Consider the following 13,647-nt stretch of genomic DNA (forward strand, 5'->3'; position numbering starts at 1 on the left):
TGATTACAATTCGTCAATATATGACAACAAGTCTCTATTTCCATATGACATAATCAACAAAGACGATCTTCGTAAGGAATTTTTTGCCAGGCTCCAATTAGATCCATAGTAGGGAGCAAGTTCAATCGTAAATGCATCATTACATGTTTAAGTTTGTTAGTACAAAACTTTTAAAAATACGTAAATGGTGAGTGTATGTGAAAACCTAGTCGTATAGTCTTAACATGTCGTTATCTCTAGTTTTATCATATAGTTTATTAACATTGCTTGCCATATCCCAGTATCTAGCTTTTCTTTAAACTTGTTCTACATAATTTGGGTCGGAAGTAAGCACATAAACATTCAAGCTCAATTCACTGAAAGTTCTTGAAATGAATCTGAAGATAAGATGGAATTTTTGTTTCTGCGGTTGGAAACCCAGTTATATTTACAGGATAAAACAGTGGGCCTGTGCCCAGCCTGTTCACTAGTATTTCAGTTTTAGAAATATTTCCTACGGCTATGGCCTGAGGGTATTGCTGACAAGCCATCTCCCTTTACACTACCCAAACAGCATTGCCTATGGCCATGCCCTGTGTAATAATACAGAATTTAATAGATCCCAAAGGGCCTAGCCCCTGGCTACTGCACCTGGACATGGCATGTTCTTATGCACTGGCTAAACACACCTAAGCACATTACCCACAGTAAAAGGCATACATCTGTGTCCTGTGTGTTTGTTAACCGGACATTGGCTTTGCTCTGGAGTATTGCCAATCCCCAGAGTAGGCACAAGACACGGTCCATGGTCATTACCCAGAAATGGTCATGTCCTTTGCAATACAACCCATCCATTTGGTACCCACAGGCCACAGTTTTTGGGTTATACATCTGAAATAGAACATGCAGCAATGTCCTAGCTCACTACCCCTGCCCACCACACCCACAGGGAAGAGCATTAATCATTGTCCAATGTGTATAGCACCTGGGGAATGGCTTAAGTATTGGTTGAATCATGTGCTCTCCAAGCCCTTTCAAGTTAGAAAACCATTATATAATTGTAATAGTTGATTATGCTACCCAATATCCAGATACCTTACCTTTAATGAACTATCATCATCAGGCAATGGAGCCAACCAATCAGGTTTATTGGATCGCAAGCTGAATCCTATGATCTCAGCCCATGTCCTAAACAGCCTGACGGTTGCTGCCCTGCCCTGCGATCTTGTCCTCCCTCTCCTCTTCCTTACCCTTTGTTCACTGTGTCATCCCCTCCCCACCCTCCTACCCCTTTCACCATATTCATTTGGCGGTGACGCCATGGCTGCCACTGCTCCAGCTTCCATCCTGGGCCACTGTGGAAACAGAAGGGGGGTTCTGCTTGGAGCCCCATACCGTCTCCACGGCGGTCATGTTAAGAAGTAGTTTCTTTGAATAAATGGGACGCTATCTTAACTCTTAATCGCTAAATATCCACTCCTGACCTTACCTACTTATACCAAAGGGTATAAGTAGATCTCTCTGATTCTTTTAGTTTACAGTGCTTCGATTTTAACTTCATGGATCACAAGCCGCACTCCAAATGTCTATGGGTAGGGCTCTACAACCTCACCAGATTATGCGGTGTCCTACTTGCATGGCACTGTGGTCCATAGTAACACATGGAGTGAAAGAATGAGCTACATTTCTGGGCATCTCAATTGTTATGGGATAAAGAGTTAATGCAGCAACGTGTAATTTTACCCATACCAATGTCATGTACTTGGGCTTACAGGTCAGTAAGTTTCTCATGCAGTGACGAGAAGGTAAGGTTTCAGTGGTTCACAGAAGTTTCATGCCAAGCTCTGTGAATGAGATCCTCGCCTTCCTCAGTCTTCCCATATAAAGCCAATCCACATATTATGAGGTGGTTTGAGGAATTGCAACTCTATACTTTCACAATATAATTATTCTTAAAATACACACAGAAACTATTGTTCAGTAGTACAAAGGGATAAGCCCTAGTTTTATACAAGCTCATATTGTACCAGCATGACAGACACATTAATTACTACAAAATGATGTTCGCTCACAGAGTAGTATAACTTCAGGCTTAACCATGAGACCTGAGAATGCACTTAATTCTTTCAAAATCAACACTACTTACAATCATTTATTTTCATTTTCTTTTCCTAGCTCAAGAGCAGCAGTGAATTGTACAAACTGTTGGTAGCCAGCATTTGGGCTGGCATCTTTTAACAGTAGCTCAATACTGTACGTTGAGGTCTGTGCATCAGTATGTGACTCCACTGGGATATATCCGTGGTCAGGTGATGTTGATAAAAGCCATGTTTTGAGAGATTTGCGAAATTGGAGCATTGTGGGGTAATTCAAGTCGATACTGGGATCGAATGCCACAGGTTGGGGGCATGACAAGAGACAGATTGTTATTATGAGTGTCTGTTCAAATCCTATCCAAAGAAAGAGAACCCTTATGTTGTTTGCAAGATGACAAAGAACTAACACAAATTAACCACTGCTGACTAAAAATGACCTGATAAAAATGGGTGAATTATGTTAAAGAATTCAATAGATGTAAGCCATGCAGTGTGTGTTCAGAAGAGGATTTCACAAAGAAATGTGTGGAACTTCATTCAAATTGTCTATACCTGTTTTGTTGATGGGTGGAATACAGATAAGACATTGAGTTTTTGATAATTTGTTTGACTTAAAAAGACACCGATCAGGACAGAAAACACCAATCAATATATATACAATTTAGAAGGATCTCAGGGAGTGTCTGGCCCACACTGGGCTTACTGTAACCTTCATCAATCTTTTAAGATCCATTGCTTATAGTGGTTAAAATACTCCTGGTTGGTTAGGTCACAGGTACAAGGGAGGGAGGCATGAAACCTGTAATGAAAGGAGTTAGTGAATAACAACATTGACTAGTCAGACTAATATGTGTTTTAACCTCTACTTCCTATGTCCCTAAAAGGGATGATCTTGAATGCCTTCCTGTCTGCTGCCTAACAAATAGTTAAGTCTTTAAGTACAAAATTGGGTTCAGCCCATGTATTCACCAAGAAAATGAAACATTCAAAGACTCCCACTGTGAATCAAATAGAACACGTGGAAGAGAGGCAGTGACAGACCTGGCCTTAATCTTTCTCTGTCCTGTCTCTGATATAACTAATCAAGTTAGCATCGTTCATGCTATATCTGGATCTGCTACGGATGTCATCATTAAACATTGACACCTTTTTCTTGACATTGTAGCAGTCAACACTAGATAAGGAATCCCAATAGATGCACTGACGTTTGTTGCAGTTATGGTCTTTGCTACTAACTCATAGGAAATCAACTTCGTGCTTCTCTCATCAAATGCAACCAGGAGCAGGAAAGGCTCACATTAGCCACCTCGCTGCAGCACAGAGGTAGCTGATGCAGGGCCAGAGATCAGGTTGGAGAGGGGATTGCAGCATGCTGGGGGCCTTATGCACCAGGCCCTCCTGTTCTATCAAATGACATATCTTTCAGCAACTTCTTCAATGCATGCCTAAGAACATTTGTTGGACAACTCCTAACCAGCCCCCATCCCAGGGAAAACAAAAAGAGAATATTAGGGGTGTGAGGATTCTCATACTACCCCATTCGGTTAATGAGGCATGTTGAACCATGTTTGGTTTTACTAGTAGGCTAAAGCCCCTTTCTCAATGAGGACACTGCACATTTTGAAGGATGGAATATGGAGAAGTGATGAAGTGGTAATGGCTTACACAAATTAATTTGGTTTCTTATATTGGGCTTCATGCTTACAGGAGACATAGTGAAAGCATGGGTAGCCTTTAAATGGTCCCTATTTTTTACTGGGATGGTAAAAATGCAGCATCCGTAGCTTCATGCGCCCAAAAAAGGCTTTAATGTGACTGAGTCCTTCAACATGAAACGTTTTATGAAGGGCTCCGGTCATGCATCCACAAAACTCAATTCCATTTGAGATGTTTTCCAAATATATTGGGCATTCTGAAAACACTACTAGATGTTATCAATCAGTGGTCAAAGGGGCAGAGCCCCAGTTTAATAAGCCCTCACCGTATGGTGTTTGTTGGCCGACAGTTTTTCGATTGAATTTTTACCAAAATAAATTCCATCGAAAACAACATTCAAATATAGGGGGAGGGAGTAAGGGGGTAAAACAGGTAAGGAGGGGTTGGGGTAGGGTTACACATATAGGGATGTGAGGTTTGGGGGAAACCCCCAAATAGAAAAAATAAGAAATTTGATGAGTTCTTTTGATATAATTGCCAGTTTATACTGATAATATTGAATACAAAAATGTCGAAAGTCATAATTTGGGAAAAATAATGTAAAAAAAAAAAAGAATTTCTTTTTCACTACGTTTTTTATTCTAATAGGGGGGGTTCCCCCCCAACCCCCCCTTTTTTTTTACCTTTTTTTACTCGGGAAACCCCCAAAAAAATATATAAATAAAAAAAAAAAGAATTTGATTTTTTTTTTTTCACATTATTTTTTCGAAATTATTGTCTTTCGACATTTTTTTTCTCGATATTATGACTGAACACCATAATTGCCATCGTCAAACAGACATCGAACCAACCTCACATGATTCCAACAAGGTAGACAAGCTCACCCAGTCTTCTATGAATTGAGTAGATGCAGGTTATATAGGGTGTGTTGCGAAGAGAAGCTAAGTTACCCCACATATGGATGTCACAAATATAAAAAATATGTTGAACCTCTCAAAAACTAAATATGCCCATTTGAGGGATGGCTGGAATACAGTTAAGACCTTGCGTTTTAAGAAGAAAAAAAAACGTGTTTCTGACTAAGGAGGCTGCATCCATTACACCTGTTGGCAAGCCCTAGGAATAAAAAATGCTCCAAGCATCTAAGGATTAATCATAAAGGTTCCCGCTGCCCGTGTACTACAGTTCAAACCTCTGAGAAGCAGTTCCATGCTGTGTAATTGTATTTTAGAAATGAGGTCATTGCCCCTCCTTTACAAATTCCATGAATTATAGCATAATAATAGTGCGCACTTTCCCTAATACAGTGCCTGCCATTCTTTGGAACAAACCATTTACTGATTACATGAATGCCAATGTTTCCATTAAGGCATCTGCATATTGTTTCTCAATAGCTACACAGGAAGGTTGGCAGCCTCACAAGTTAAATACTGTAAAACTTTAGGATTGTATTACATTTAAATTAGATTTAACTTGGGTGTTTTAGAACGATTTACAAAGGTTCCTATGCTCTCATTTAAAAAGGACATCAGAGAAGAGAAATGTGGTAATTATCAGTGATTATCATCAGCAGCAGCAGTCTGACCCCGATAATGCAGACACTTTGAGTTGCAGTAAAAAATACAATCCTAGCTAAAAATAAATTAAAAAAAAAAACATAAAATAGCTGCAACTGAAACCAGTAAGCCTTACCTTATGGAAACGTTGGTTATTATGAACTTTCTACATGACCGAGGCAGGGAAGTTCAGATCTTGTGGGAAGAAAACTAAATGTAATGACAAACTCTCCTTAGTTGCTATTATGCACTCCTCCAAAACTTTGGAGTTGATTAACAATTCAATTTCAATGTGAAATAGACATTAGACAGAATGGTATGGTGTTATTCGGGCATGATTGCACACTGTAGTGGTGAAGGCAGCCTTTGGTGTCAGGGAGTAAGACTATGATGGGAGACACACTTCATTCTAAATGATCCAAGGTAATTGAAGTCTGGTAATTGGATGTTTCTTTGGCAATTAACTCCCAAATGAGTGTGTGTGTATGTGTGTGCCTATATGCACGTGCAAATGGTGTTCATTAGTGTGCTCCCAGAGAACATGTGTGCAATTGCATTTATGACTTGAAATTGTGCTTTTTTTAACCCAATTTGGAGAAACTCCAGGAAAAATGCCAAACAACTTACACTCAGCTCTGTAAGTGAACACACAGAAGAAATGCAATAAATGAATGCCAGATCAACACCCATCCAATTAAATATTGTACAATATGTTCATGATGCCTGTGCCAACAATAAATGCACGCTTTGCCACTTAGAAAATCCCCATGAATTGTGATGCCAAAAAGGTATGTTACCACTCACTGTAATGCACATGATCATGATGACTTGGTCCACAAGATATGCCAGCATGGACCTGTGCAAAGAAAAGTGGTATATGCTCCAATAGCTTTCAGTAGTGGCACTTTAAAATGAATTCACTGTAGGATATTTTGTGTAAATTTGGGGTCTGGCGGTATTTTCTTACTGCCAAAAGAAGAGTGGTAGTTTAGTAATACATATCCTCGCGTTTAGATTGGGTTTAGCCTCATATCATCCTAGTGACCATACCTTGTTACATTATATTGGAAAATCTAGTAATATGTACTACTGGCGGTATTTTGGGGTAATAGGTTACTTAGTGGTGAGCATAATTTTCCTTCCCTACATTATGACCCATCATACACAAAACCTTCCTTACTATTATAGTATTCTTAGTGATCTATAGAGAGCCTTGGGCCTACATCCAGGGACACCAAACACTTTTACATAGAATGCCCCTACAGCCTGCGGCCGGTATCACGGGTTTATCTACACCAGTGATCTATGCCCATAGACATTGCTGGCTCATGGACCTCCAGCAATATATATATATATATATATATATATATATATATATATATATATATATATATATATATATATATATATATATATATAATTCCCCAAACAACATGCAAAGGGGAACACACACACACACTCTTATTTTATAACAGCTTATTCTGTTTGTTATTCTATCTGTATGAGCAAAATGGCAAATGCATTACCAAAGAGAATAAATCTCCCCAGTGGCAAAAGTACATTCCCAAATGCAATTAAAAAAAACATACACCATCTGTTTTTATATATTATTTGTATTGCATACAAATATCCTTCACAATGAAATCTTACCATGTACTTACATTGTTATCTGTAATACAAGAAGAGAAAAATACATAGACAGAGCAAAATTCACTTTGTAACATTATAACATGATGAATGAAATGCAGGGTATTTCTTTTGGCTACACTCCCTAAATGATATTTTTAGACCAGACATTTGTCAAACAACGGCACACAGTAACCTCACTTCAACCGTGGGTGCTTACCAAAAAGATTTGTAGTTCTCTCCCCCACACGACCTTCTTTCACTCGCCTCAGAAGAACAGGCCCAGTCTGCATGAATTGCCTCTGTAATCTTGGCGTCTGAGATGCACAGCAAAACTTCCAAGCCAATGCCAGTGACACGAAGATTGTCTGTCTCCCGAGCCCAGCAAATACAAACTAACTTCTCTCTCTGACAGTCTTCCCCCAGCAGAGCTCTGCACCTTCCCACTTTGCCTACGTAATAAATCTGCAGACACTTTGCTTCAATCAGGTTGAAAGGCAGCATCACCCTTCACTTTTGTACAATAGGCTCTTTACCCAGGGAGCAACTGTATCTAATATAATTTCCTGGTATGCAGGCTCTCTGCTTGCTGCAAACACAGAAAGAGAAGGAAGAAAAAAACGAATTTCAGAACATGTATGTTCACCTAATTTTGCACACAAAAATTACATTATAATGTTAATGAGTTAGCACTAGTGATGAGTAATTGTCAATTAAATCAGTGAGTTGTATAAATAATGTAGTCTCCTATGCATGAGGTATTCCAAAGAAGAGAAAATAAATGGTGCCCTTTTAAACTTTGCAGCTTCACATTGAGTTTTTTCTTTTTTACTGTATTATAAATCCTGTACCTTGCATGCCTCCAGCCACATACTCACATGTTATACTGGCAATATAAAACTGGTTATATGAGGGTGCCACATTATTGCTGGCAATGAAATGCTATCACATTCAGTGAAGCCCTACACACTCCAAGGCGCTACAAATATTATAAAGCGCTATATATTACTACATTATCCCACCTTTTCTGACAATTTGGCAATGTTCCAAGCCACAATTGGAGGAAATCCAAATTGTATTCCTCCTTCCTTTTAAAATGTATGTGCATTGGGATATCTTTCACTCCCTATGGTTGCTAATATCACCAGTAACATCTTCATCTTTACGGACAAAATGATTAACCATCCTCCCATCACTAATACTACAACAGCTAAACCCACCAAAGTGCGTTCCACCCAGGTTCCCCAATTAAACATTTCCACTTCCATTATACCCAGACTACTAACTGTAATATTTTCCTTCCTCAAATTCATTCTAATAGTGTGTTTTTCTTTATGATTCAATAAGAATTCCACATCCGGGTCTATTGGGAGCGTATCCTTTTGAAAAAACTCAAAATTATCCACTTGGCTTTCCCAAATATAATTTGTAAAATGGAACAACGTTAAACCCCCAATCAAAACAACTGTGTCCTTTGGAATCTGTAAGTAAAGCACATTATATTTCAATTCCTTGACAACAAATGTTACCTGATTTAAATGCATCATTGTTCAATTTTTCATACAGGTGCTGACCAACCATTTGTTTTTGACCATTTTAGCTTGTGCTAATTCTTTACCACCCAGATTGCTAATGACTACTTCACATCCTCCTAATATACCTTTATCAGATTTTAAACCACAAATGGCATCGGTAGCATCAGGAACAAATGTTTTACCTGGACACATGTCATTTTGTTCTTTACATTTTATACATGTTTCCAAGTTCAGAATCAAGTAAACCTCAGGCTCCCATGACTGAAATGCCATCACTTCTGGAGTATTAATTTTTATAAAGTTCTCTTCTTGCCAAAATCCCATGTTATTTACACATTTAGTTTGATAAATAAGTTCAGGGGCTATATATGGGATGCATAATAAAAACCCAATTTTCATCCTTTCCAAATTCACATATAAGGGCATTGCATTGCCCATTTCAAATGCAATTTTCACTTGTACCATATCTATCTCCCTTCTGGTCAACCTATCTATCATTTGATGAATAATATCTTGTGAAACAAAATATATCGGTATATGTCCTCCAATTAATTGGGAAATTGCAATTTGGACTTCTCTCATGTAATTTGTCAACAATCTATCTACAAGATTTATTACATTCAGGATTTAATTCAATATCCGTTCATGCTTAATTATTAATTTAGTAGTACGCTGTGGAACATCAACCTGCTCGTTTAGTATTATTGCAGTTTCATTGATAAACTTCACTTGTTCATCAAATCCACCTCTAATTCCATCCAAAGTTTTTTGGATCATTTCCAAATCAAAACTCAACTTTTGTGCTTTAGTACTGAGTGTCCCTACTGAAATGGCATTGGCCGTTGACATTGTAGTACCTATTATAGCTCCAATAATAGACATTACCAATGAGACCACAAGCATCACTGCTCCTCTTTTTCCTCTCCTTTTCTTTATGTCCACTGAATTCACAAATGTTTTTTCTAACTGCATCAACATATCTCTTATTGACTGTTTGGCCTACTCTTGTCTTAACTATAGCCACTCTTTAGTCTGCTCAACCAGGATTCCAGTGTTGTTAAAATGTTTTTCCATTAAATTATCAGGATTCAAAGGTATATAAATATTTTGAAAGATCATCCTTCTATTGCTCATTATGAACCCAGGCACTTCTTCCACCGCAATGCCAGATGCTGGTCCGGGCTCAATGACAACCTGTGCTTCCAAAGTTTTGAGATTCCCTACAATCATCGGCATTGCCATCCATGTCGCTGGCGCCATCATCAATGATATCCGTTTTATAGGTTTGGTCTTCACCCCCGCCCGGGGCTTTTTCGGAATCTTTCCTTGTGGATTCCAGGACTCCATCATCTCCCGTGTCCTCCGGTCCTGTGACCTCCGACCTCAAAACATAGGTTAATGGTTCTAAATCAAATAGAAAAGAGACAGATTAAGTATATAGCACAATACCAATTTCACCTTTTTACCAAAAATAAAATATTTAATCCAAAACATTTTGCCCTTTTTCATTTTGTTTCTGAAATTAAGCACATGTTAGAGAAAAAACAAACATATGCACAAAATGTCATTATACATTCAACATATGTCAACCTTGTAATAAAATAACATCATTAGCTTCAGCCCACTTTTTAATGTTTATCACATATGGTATTTTTATTTACATCTATTCCACTAGAAGAATCACATATATTTTTATTTGTTTGGTATTGGGCACTATAAATAGAACCATGTGTTTTCTTTCATGTATTTAGGGCCCTTGAGTAATTTTTACTTGCTCGAGCCTCCTTACTTCATATTTGGGATGACAGGGCTTAAATTGGTTAACATGAACAAATTGCTTTGTTACTGTTTCACCCATCGTTCTTCATATTTTGTAAACCATTGGAGACACCTTATCTATGATTTGAAATGGCCCCTGACAAGCCACCAGAAATTTAGAATTATTCTGTTTACCCTTTACAAAATGAAATGTATACACCTGATCCCCTACACTATACTTTTTCACAGATGTCTTTTTATCATAATATGATTTTGCACTGTCAGCAGCCCTTTCCAAATTTCGCTGCACAAAAGCAAATGCATGTTGTAAATGTTTCCTCATTTCTTCCATATATTCATGAACTGTAGATGCGATTACAAATGTCTGTTCATGTGTCCTGTATAACAAGTGTTGTGGTAACACCATTTCCCCATTTTCCTACCTATCAATACTTCATGAGGACTAATACCTGTTGCTTTGGCAGGAATTGATCTGATTGCCATCAAAACCAGTGGTAAACGTAAATCCCAGCTAGAACCTGCCTCTACTACAAACTTCTTTAACATATCCACAACAGACCTGTTGTAACATTCAACACCCCCAGAAGAGGCAGATCTGTAAAAAAATGTGCAGTTTTCTTTTCACCCCCAGTATCTGCCACACCTTACTCATTAAAGCGCTTGTGAAATGACTTCCTCTATCTGATTCTATTCTTTGTGGTAACCCAAATCTTGAAAATATATGATTCACCAATAATGTAGCTGCTGTTTGCGCACTACAATCTGGTGCAGGAATACACTCTTTCCATTTTGACATCAAACAAACCATGCTTAAAATATATTGGTTCCCCCTACTCAACCTTTTTTACAGGCCCTGCATATTCTAATTGCAAATCTGACCATGGAAGGATTAAGCCTCTTTTCATCAGTGGGGCCCTATGCATTGGTGAAGCAGGTTTAAATTGGGCACATACTAGACATCCACTAGCATATAATTCCACATCTTGGGACATATGTAGCCAGTAAGCACAATCTTTCAGTTTCTCTAATTTTTTTTGTGAACCTCTGTGTCCTGCAGTTATTGCATCATTTGCATGGTGTAGCATTAGCCCTCTGAATGAAAGGGGTACCACCCACTGTATGTGCCCTGTTATGGTTTCCCTAATCATGAGTGCATCCTGTAGTCTGATTTGTTTTGTATTCTTTAATAGCACCCTCAACTCTTCTTTTCCCACACAATCATTTTCTGTTTAAGGATTTTGTTCAGGGTCTATCAAATGATTATAATAGATTCGCAAAATTGGATCATCTTTTTGTGCCTTAATCAGGTCTTGATCTGGTGTATCATACCTCCATTGCACTACTTGTTGTTCTACCTCTTTTGGAGCTTTAGAGCGTTTAACTGCATCAATTCGTATTTCACCAAGTAAATGTTCAAACGGTAGCAACTCTCCTATCACAGCCCCAATTTTGGCTAAATGATCTGCCCTATCATTCCCCTCCTTATAGTCTCCTAGAGTTTTTAGATGTCCACAAATGTTCCTCCAGTATATTGTTAAATCATTCTCTGACACCAATTTGTCTATAGCGTGTATCATTTTTCCATGTTTGAGAGGCTTTTTATTGTACAGAATTATGCCTCTTGCTTTCCTGCCGGGCAAATATTAGTAATTAGTAAAGGCAAGTAATTGCTTTATAAATGGCTGCCAATTCCGCTACTTGACTGCTCCTAGCCCCAATTATCATCCCTATACTGGGAATGTCTTCACACTTCAACCAGACATTTCCTATTCCTGATACCAATTGTTTATTATTGTCATATTCAATGTGAAAAGCACAACCGTCAACATATACAGTTGGCAAATCCTTGCATGTCTTTTCATCAAAAGCTTTGTGTGGTGATTGTCCAAACTCCTGTAAACTACATTCCACCTCTACTTCATTTGATAAATGTTCAGCTGCATCATGTTGATCTGCCAAACATTGAGCAACTGGGCTCTTTTTATTTTGCTAAATCACAATCAGGGAGGCGTAGGATTGTACTTTCAAGTTTCACCCAAAGTGTTACTTGGGACAATGTTTTAACACACATAAACACTTGTAGGGGTCCACAATTTTTAGTGTGGCAGCTAAATCTTATTTTGGTTCCAATTAATGGGTGACCTCAGAGAACTGTTGTCACAGAAGATTCCTCATGGTGTATAAGGACTTCTGTCCTTGGGAGTGGAATGTGTGAAGGAGGAAGCACTGTTGCCCATTTGGGAGCCAGCAGGATCAATTAAAAAGAAGTGAGAACTTGGGGCCTTATTTCGAAGAGGAACTGCTTTAGAATTTTATTTGACCTTCATAGGTGGTCCCCGAGTTGTTAATTCACTTCATAGTTATTTGAAAAAACAAACAAGGATGTTTGTTGAGAGTTAAAAATAAGGAACTTCATCCATAGTATACTGTCATATGGTCTAGTTCACAGGGTATCCCTGGTTCATTTCTGGGATATCCTTGATTAAAATGTAGTCGACCGGTTTCGATGATGTACTATGTATCACTGGCGGTATTTTGTGGTAAAAGGTTACTTAGTGTTGAGCATAATTTTCTTTCCCTACATTATGACCCATCATACACAAAACCTTCCTTACTATTATAACATTCTTATAATATTCTTATAATATTCTAAGTGATCTATAGAGAGCCTTGGGCCTACATCCAGGGACACCAAACACTTTTACATAGAGTGCCCCTACAGCCTGTGGCCGGTATCACGGTATCACAGGTTTATCTACACCAGTGATCTATGCCCATAGACATTGCTGGCTCATGGACCTCCAGCAATATATATATATATATATTACATGGACGCGTTAGCGTCCATGTAGTTATGGTTACGTTGGTGTTTCCATAGGAAGAGCACTTTTTGGGTGGCTTATAACTTCGCTCCCCCTGGACGAATCCTCACCAAACTTTGCAAAAAAAGTATATGGCCCACTCTGAATTTATTTGCAAAGTTTGGTGAGGATTCGTCCAGGGGGGGAAAAGTAATAGGGGGGTCCCAAAACGTTTGTATTTACCCATAGACTGAATGGGAAAAAACTTTGCGCACGGCTACAGCCCAAACCGCTGGATGGATTTACACCAAATTTGCGGCAGGAGCGGCGGCCTGGTCCCGAAAGCGTGCTTAGGCAAATTTGGTGTAAATCCGTCCAGTAGTTTTTTAAAAATGACCAAAATGTAAGGCAAAAAAATTAGTGATATCTGTGTTCGTTTCGCGGATGGACTTCCCTGTTCGCTCTGCGGACAGCACCCCAATGGGCCCAGCGGCTTGCGTCATGTCCGCGGACATGCGACGTGTTCAATGATTGGGTGGCGTGGTGCATGATGCGCGTCAGATTTTCTGTTGCACCGGCCATCTTGCATTTGCGGACGTCCGCAGACAGCGCAGTGAAA

At 38.8% G+C, this 13,647-nt stretch overlaps 1 protein-coding gene across 1 annotated transcript in view; it reads left to right on the forward strand.

Annotated features, from left to right (window-relative positions):
- Positions 1-13,647, forward strand: part of LOC138481142 (gamma-aminobutyric acid receptor subunit gamma-4) — a 2,457,252-nt gene that overhangs the window by 527,561 nt on the left and 1,916,044 nt on the right. The window lies entirely within an intron of this gene.

This window comes from Ambystoma mexicanum, chromosome 5p (genome assembly GCF_040938575.1).
Source record: "Ambystoma mexicanum isolate Mex_15411 chromosome 5p, UKY_AmexF1_1, whole genome shotgun sequence".
In the NCBI taxonomy this organism is placed as follows: domain Eukaryota; kingdom Metazoa; phylum Chordata; class Amphibia; order Caudata; family Ambystomatidae; genus Ambystoma; species Ambystoma mexicanum.